The following is an 8,712-nucleotide window of genomic DNA, read 5'->3' on the forward strand; positions in this document are numbered from 1 at the left end:
GAATACTGGCTATTTTAGGAGGGATAGGTCTCTCTCATATCTATGAAAAATTTTCAAAAGTTTTTGATGCAGAATGAAAACCGATGTTAAAACCTCAAAATGTTTGACAAAATGGAATTCTTGTTTTCCCTTCAGAAACCAAGAATTACTGTTGCATCATCCTAGTAATGATGCAACAGATTATAGTTAGAAATTTTTCCTAATGAGTAAAGATAATTAAGGGCTAGAAGAAGGCTCTCAAGAGAGGTTGTGGAATACCCATCACTGGAGATTTTTTTTAAACAGGCTAACACCTGTCAGGGATGTTCTAGGTACACTTAGAACTGCCTCAGTGAGGGGACTGGGCCTGATGATCTCATGAGTCCCCTCCAGCCCCACATTTCTATGATTCTACACCAAAGACCCAGCTATGGAAGTGATTGTAAGACTCTTGGATTACAAGAGACTGGTAGCATCGAGGAAATGACATCCTGAGCCTCCTGTAGGAAGAAATTAGGGCCTAATCCAAAATTCAATGAAATCAATGGGAAAAAATCCCACTGATTTCAATGGGCTGTGGACCAGGCCCTTAGTATGCACCGTGCTGGTACTATAGAAATACTCCTAATAGATTCTGGTGAACAATTGGTCTAGATCCTCATTTTATGTAAGTTGGAAGACAAAATTAGGAGCCCTACCTCCCACTTTTGTAGGAAAACTTACAAAGGAGCTAAAAGTCAGTCACTTTGTGTTGTTGCACATCCCTGGATCAGAATAGAGCTTGTGTGTTAGACCTCACCGTGAGTATGGATGCCATACTCGTGCTGATTTTTTCACAGCTATTGTGTTGAGGCAGATATGTGGTTGCCTAGAACACTACCCACTTAATGAGGTGATGTTTCTCACCTAACCTATGTTGGCTGTGTGAGGGAACAAATGTACTTCCTGTGGATATCTTAGACTCCTCCCCTCTTCCCCAAAGCCTCCATTTTGACACTATGCAGGAGGAGTTGCAGATGTTGGGTGCAATTTTCGAAGGAGCCTAAAGGAGTTAGATGCTGAACTCCCATTGAAAGACAACACTGAAAAATCCCAACAGCTGTCTGCTGCTGCCTGACCAGCACACATTGCCTTATGGAAGCTTAGAGAGACCCAGGTGAGTGAGGTAATCTCTTTTATTGGACCAGCTTCTGTTGGTGAAAGAGACAAGCTTTCGAGCTTACACAGAGCTCTTCCTCTGGTCTGGGAAAGATACTCAGAGTGTCACAGTTAACAGAACCTTGACATTTAGCCAAATATTTATCTGTCTGAGCAGTTCACAGTCCCATTTGACCATAAATTAGGCTACTTAATTCCAATAGCTCCTATTTAATAATGGCCTTAAACATTTGTCTTTACTTCTCAGCTGAACTGTGCTAATGAAGCAGCTCTGTGTAGCTCAAAAGCTCGTCTCTCTCACCAACAGAAGTTGGTCAAATAAAAGATTTTACCTCACCCACTTCTTTTTAATTACCTGCACAGTTTCATAAACTTCAAATCTCCATGACTTATTTCCAAAGCTACAGTTATACTCCCCTCATCAATTATAAACTCTCTTCCTAGCTGCCACTATTGAGAGTAAGTCTAATATGTTGCTCATAATTCAAGTAAATGTTTCCATATTTCATGACAAAAAGAAACATTCTGAATTCTTTTCATCTCCCCTCCTGGGCTAAATCGTCACAGTTCATTTCCAGACATTCATCTCTCGACACCAGGGGTAGGTCTTTAGTAACAAAAGACGATCTGAGAAGAAAGGCCTCTAGAGCATTAACTTGCTGAGCTCCAACCCAGCTAAAGTTCTTTATGTGGTACAGAGGCAAAGCAGCCCTGCACTCTACCTGTAGGACTTGAAAGCTTTAACCTCAATGGCTTTAAAGTGAGACCTTACAAACACATGCTAGCACATTTTGCTTCATTAAAAAGAGCCATTTTCTATAGAGGAATGGATTTATTTCAAAGTGCTGTATATTAAGAGATCAAATGCACCACATGTTAAAAAGAGCTAAGTGAATAATTTGTAGCAAATAATTTGTTCAAAGAATTCTGCCTTCTTGCCTGTTCAAGAATTTCCACAGAGTGCTATTTTCTTGAATTATTTGGCAAGTAATTTCAGAAAATAAGTCTTAGTTTGTAAACCGTTCATGAGCAGTTGGTGAATATTTGAAATTTGTGTTGGTTAGCTTTGAGTAGACAAACAGGGGACATGGTTTTGTTCTGTTCACTGACTGGAAGAGTACAATTCTTAGAGTATGTCTTCACTGCATTGTAAACCCGGGTCTGTGGGACTCAGCGTTCCCAAGCCCACTCTTGAGCTTCAATGCTGCCTTGTAAATTTGGGTTTACAACTTGTGCTAATGTATCCATAGTGCACTATACACACCTTCCACTCTGGTCTGTGGCTTGAACTGCATCCATACTGCAGAATGACAGGGCTTGGACTCAAGTCACAGTGGGACTCAGCAGGGTCCTAAGACCTGGGTCCTGAGTGCTTGCTGACCCAAGTCAGATTGATTTATGTGTGGATGGAAGTGCAGCTTGGGCTAAAACCTGAGTCAGATCCTGGATTTACTGTGCAGTGTAGACATACCCTGTAAGCCTCTAATTCAGGAAAGCACCCCCTTTCAGAACAGCACTTAAGCATGTGCTTACCCTTAAGCACATGTTCAAGGCCCATGGAAATTAATTATGCTTAAAATTAAGGATATGCTCGAGTGCTTTCCTTAATAGGAATGGTCTTAATCCTGTTCCTGAATTGGGGCCATAATGAGGTTTTCAATGTGAAAACTCACGTTTACAAATGTGAGTTTCATTGTTTCTATGATATTCCTACAGCCCCAGGGTCCTTTTGAGCTCCTCAACTCTATTAGATGCTGAAATAGTCCTGCCAGCAAAAGACACCTACTTCAATCTGCAGCTGGCTAAAAGATTGCACCCTTTCCTATGGGGCACAGATCTGGCTACAGTGATCCATCCATTTGTGACCTCCAAATTTGATTATTGCAACTAATATCTAGGAATCTAGCCACGTGCCCTGAAAAAGTTCCAGTGGATACACAGAAGTCCATCTGCTTCCCATTGCTGTTCACCAGGAAAACATAATTCTGCTGGGTCTGCTTTCTGTCCTGGCACCCCAGATTCCTAGATTCCAAGGCCAGAGGGGATTAGTGTAATCTCCTGTATAACAAGGCTATCGAATTTCTCCAAGTAACTCCTAGAGCAGATCTTTTAGAAAAACATTAAATCTTGATTTCAAAATGGTCAGTGATGGAGAATCCACCAGCGCCCTTGGTAAATTGTTCCAATGGTTACATTCACTGTTAAAAATTTGTCTTTTTTCCAGTCTGAATGTAGACTCTGGTTAAAGGTCTCTCTGTCCATGGGATTGGCCCTAGTAACCTAAAATATTCCCTCCCCGGCTGTGACCATGACTTCTGTGATAGAAGTGTTCCATTGGATCCATCCCCTGTCTGCCAGGCAGATAAGCTCATGAGTGCAGGAGATGGAATTTCCACAGAAGCCAGACTGAGGTTAGAGAACGCGCTCTCACGAGAGACAGGCAGACCATGGTCCTTGCCACATTCCAAATAAGTTGTTTTCTCACAAACACACACACAAAAACAAACAAAACCAAAAAAACATAAATCAACCAAGCTATTGTTTGTTATTTTTTTCTAGCCTGTAAATATACTTCAATATTTTTCCTCTGAACAAGTTTTTATAGTTCCATAAACCCCCACAAAACAATCAGAAAATGCACAATGAATGAGTCATACTCTAATAGCAATAAGCCACTTCAGGGTGTGCATTAGTAGGCTACTGATTCACTTATCAACCTTCTTATTTGTGTCTTATAATGCACCTGAGGCATGCACCAATCGCCTAATAATGCACACCCTGGAGTGGCTTATTGCTGTGTTAAGAGAGGAAGTCAAGAAAAACATCTCAAATTATAATTGCAGGGACTACTTCGGTGAGTAAAAGGTTGTAATTTTGCTAGGTCAAGCAGGCTAACACCCTTACCCCTGCCAAAAGTGTCATGATAGCTAAGCCCACATGTTTATAATAGGAGTCATTTACATATCTAAATGCCTGTTTGTATGCCCAAATTCCAATTTTTATATATTACACACACACAGCTTGAGTGCTGACCTCTAATACTTTATTCCCCCCACTAAACCATGGTTCATAATGGCCATGACCTAGATCCTGCAATTGGATCTGTGAAAACAGACACTTGCTCTGTTGACTCTAGTGAGGCTCTCTGTGGGTGCAAAGGTCTGCCTGCCTGGGTCTGATTGCAGGATTGGGGCCTGTAAGGGAGGATTCTGACTTCTGTTTTACTTCTCATCCAACAGAAGATACCTCCACTAGTACAATGCCCCTTAGCGACAGGTTGATTCTGTGGTGTATCAGAGAGAAGACGATCACCAGCACTCCTGCAGCATCTAGCTGTTTCTTGGGGGTCTCCTTCCCACCAACAAGGCCCAACCACACTTCGCTTATGACTCAGGACTTTCTCTCTCTCCATTATGTACTTCTGTACATTTTAAAATATTTGAAAACAAGAATGTCTTATAAGCAGGGCTGTATGGAGCTACAAATTAGGGTCTCTCCACATTTCCAGTATAATACCTGTTTATCGGGGCTTATAAATCAAACAATGCTTTGCCAGGGCCGAAGTGAGACATACAAAGTCTTCAGCTAGGGAAACACATTTTCTCCCTTTTTATTAAAAATAAAATAAAATAAAATACACACTTTTTGACAGTATTTAAAAACAATCAGAAGGCAAACTTGAATGATACCGAATAAAACGAACTTTTCTTTGTTAAAAGGCTGCCATGCTGATGTTTTAATCTCCAACTGTTATTGACAACTAAACAAACAAAAGAATTCCGCAGGGATACCAGAGTTTTTAAAATGGGCACTGACTTCGGGTGTCTCCACTTTTGGATGCCCAGCTTCAGACATGTTGGTCCTGATTAGCATAGCTGCTGAATGCCCTTCACTCAATGGAAGCTGCTGGTGCTCAGCCCCTTTGGGAAAAACAGGCCTTATATGTTTCGAGTTGGGCACCCAAAAACTGAACCAGTAAAAACGGGGTCACTTCTGAAAATTTAGCTCTAGATTGGCACTTAATTCTGAATCACTCCAGCGTCTTGGATAAAGATTTCAAAGACATTTTTAAAGAGCATTAAAAGAAAAATCCTGCTGTACTGGTCTCCTAAGTATGTAATATGTATTTTAACAGCCCAACTATATACTGAATCGGTTTAGATTCATCTTACAAGCTTCAGAACCTTCCATGAAAACTGTTTGGTTGGCAGGGAAGTGTCTTTAGGAGCCACTGGAAACCAGGCTAAATGTGCCCGGTGGTGGAAGGCCCATGTAAGAACATGGAACCCCAGTGGTGTGGGGGTTAGGTGGGGGAGGGAGGTGAAGAAGAGAGCAGCAGTGGACTCACCTTTATTGTGTTTTTAAAAGAAAAACATGACAGATAAGACATCAGAACACTTAAAAGCTTCCACCCTTCTCTCCAAATTACAAGCTGTAAAGAGCAACAGGGATAATTAACTAAATTTTAATGTGGGACAGTTCTTTCACCTCTAAAAAATTTGGCTCACTGCCCATTTCCTGGTAGAAGTGTGTCCAAAGTAAGCCCATCCTATTAATTTATTACTGGTCAGCTTTGTGTAGGCAGAGCCTGATGGTTAACGCATTAGAAGGGCTGGATTGGTTCCAGCTCTTACAGGGTGAGTCCCTCATGAGTAGGGCTGGCATGAGGGATGATGAAATTGGAAAGGTCTAACAAATCAGCACAGGTTTCCCAAATGGCAGGAGTCAGACTGAGGTGTGATGTGGACCATTTAGCCAGCTGCTCATTCAGATTTCAACTGTCACATCTGAAAATTGAGGTCAGTGATGGGATTTAGTTAAAAAAAAAAATCTGAAATTTTGCCAAGTGTACATAAGTGGGTAAGTTAGTATTTGGGCTTTCAGGGGTTTTGCTCAGCATTCTCATTGTGAGAGGACAATCATGCTTTTTCATTCTGCTTTGTGATCAGTAAAACCCTAAGCAGAGATATATTGACCTGGGGCTAGCTCCACACAGAGATTTAGGCACTGCAGCGCCTCACTTCTAAGTGCCTTGTCACCCAGTGGAATCCACAACACTGGGGAGAGTTAGGCAGCTAAGAATGGGATCCAGAGAAGCCAGCAAGCTGGGGAGCCACCTGAGCTAGCCAGTAGGAAATTCCAAGGAGAGGGGAGTGCCATAAGCACCACCCCACAGAGGTCGTTAGGGACCTAAGTCTGGGCTGAAGGGACAACGTCGATCTCCACTCAGGATTCACAGCCCTGAACCCTCTCCTGGAGCTAGCTACCTTGCATGGACTTCCAGAGGAGGAGGAACCCTGTAGCACACTTTGAGCTACCCCATTTTGACAGAAGTAGATTAAAATACACTAGGGGATTTTTAGTGCATGGTCCTAATGTCCATGGACACTTACTGTGCATTGGGCTAGCGTAGGATAGATTCACATGACAGCTTGCCACAAACTAAGTGTTCATCTAGACAAGTCCACCATATAAAGAGAGTAAAGCCAAACAGAGTCCTCAGAAAATAGAGTTACCGTACCAACAAATACCTCCCAGAACACATTTAAAAAAAAAAAGACCCAATACTATTTGGAGACATAGTTAAGATCCCACCTACAATATCACATTGCACTGTTTCTTTCAACACATTGGGGGACACATATGTTTGCACTTGTCAAGTAAGTGGGATCCAAGGTATTTTATGTTTTCTTGTGTGAGGGATAGTGCTAATCAGGTTGGTTTTAGCTCTGTTCTGTGACATGGCTGAGTTTCCAACTACACTACCCAATGGAACCATGCTAGATTAAAGATAGCTTGTCCTCTTGAGCTCCAGTCATACCCAGTGATGACAGTCTAGACACATCCTTAGAGAGACTGCCCAAGGTCACATAGAAAGTCTGTAGTAAAGCCAGGAATTGACCCCAAATCTCCTGAGTCCCAGTCCAGTGCCATAACCACATAATCACCCCCTCTCTACAGGAGCTGTGCTACTTATAAGGATTAAGGCATGTCTTAAATAAAATAGTAAGACAGCATTTTTCCATTATATATCCCTGTCACTATGGTTCCCTTAATGGGGGAGGGAGGGATTTAACTTTGTTGTAACTTCTGAAGTCTGCTTTGTTAGGGTTTTAATGTGGCTCCCATGCTTGCGTCTACTACCTCTTGACATATAACAACCTTCTCTTCATTTTAAATTACACCAGACTGGAGATTGAGGGCACCATTGAAGTCAATGGGAGTTTTGCTGTTGACTTCAGTGAGAGCTGACTGTAGTCTTCGTAGACAGGTATATTACGTTTTTTCTCAAGTTATGGGTTTTTAATCACACCATCCCTTTCATTGTAGAGTGTTCCAGCTGTTTCAGAGGGAAGGTCAGACTTCTCTGGATAGAAAGGGGCACCAGCTCAGCAAGATTAAGATGTAGCCATACTGAAGAATTAGTTCCTCTTATTTATATGGATGACAGCATTTGAGCCAGACTATGCACGGTACAATTAAGCTCCAAATTTGTTAATCCTAGCCCCGTCCTATGACTGTATGAGCTTGGAGTCTCCCCAGTTAAATTTTTGGATGTTCTTACCCCATACAATACATTTTATTAAGTTTTCTATGAATAAGTACTCCCTCAGTGGTATCATTGGCAGCATAATGTGAAAGTGCTGCAGTTTAACTCAGGGGCTACTGCCATTTTAGCTATAGGAGTCCAAGCCCATTCTGAAGGCGTGAGTTTGTTCCCGGGGCGGGGGGTGGGGGATAGGGGGGATGAATTTTAAACGATTTCCAAACAAGACACCCAGCAGTAGGTCAGTACCTGATTGCTATGGTGATGGAAGGAAGCTCCTCCCCACCCTCTATTGGGAGCTTAGGCCTGGGACTCTGAAAACAAAGTAAGCACCCGGTCTTAGCCTCACGCTGTCTCTGCTCCCTTGCCCACACCACTTTTTCAGCTCTTCTCAGAATACTTTTCTCAGTTTTGTTGCTTCCATCTTGGCCCAGAAAGATTTGCACAGTCATCATTGGGGCTTGCCAGGAATAGGGACGCATTGGACCAGAAGTCTGTCTTAAAGGGGCGGTACACCCTGTTACACCCCCCCACACACAAAAGCACCGAATATTTATTTTATTCTGTTTAGAAGCATTATTGATAATAGAAATAGGCATTTCCAGGGAGACTGGCCATTTCAGGCCTCATGCTCAGAGGGGAACCCCAACACACTCAGAAGGGTCCCTCTCACTAACCTTATAATATCATTTCCTTCACCAGTCTCACCCTCAATACATGGATATTTTCCCCCCAAAAGCACCTTCCCTCCACCCAAAGAATGAACTTGGATTCCACTGATTTAGATCAATCCAAGACACAAAATTTTAATCCCTTCCCTTTATGATTAGCGCAATGGATTTTACAGGTGACTTCAAATTCTAAGTCTAGGTAATAATAAACATTGCCACCTCTCACTGCTTGTAGACAGCACTGGTTTTAACCCCTTCAGGTCACCTGGCAGGTTGGTTTTCTCTTCATCCGTGTGAACTAGCCATCTAATGTTGATGTCAAATGTAGGGTTACCATACGTCCGGTTTTTCCCGGAC

The sequence above is a fragment of the Trachemys scripta genome, chromosome 1 (genome assembly GCF_013100865.1).
Source record: "Trachemys scripta elegans isolate TJP31775 chromosome 1, CAS_Tse_1.0, whole genome shotgun sequence".
NCBI lineage: Eukaryota > Metazoa > Chordata > Testudines > Emydidae > Trachemys > Trachemys scripta.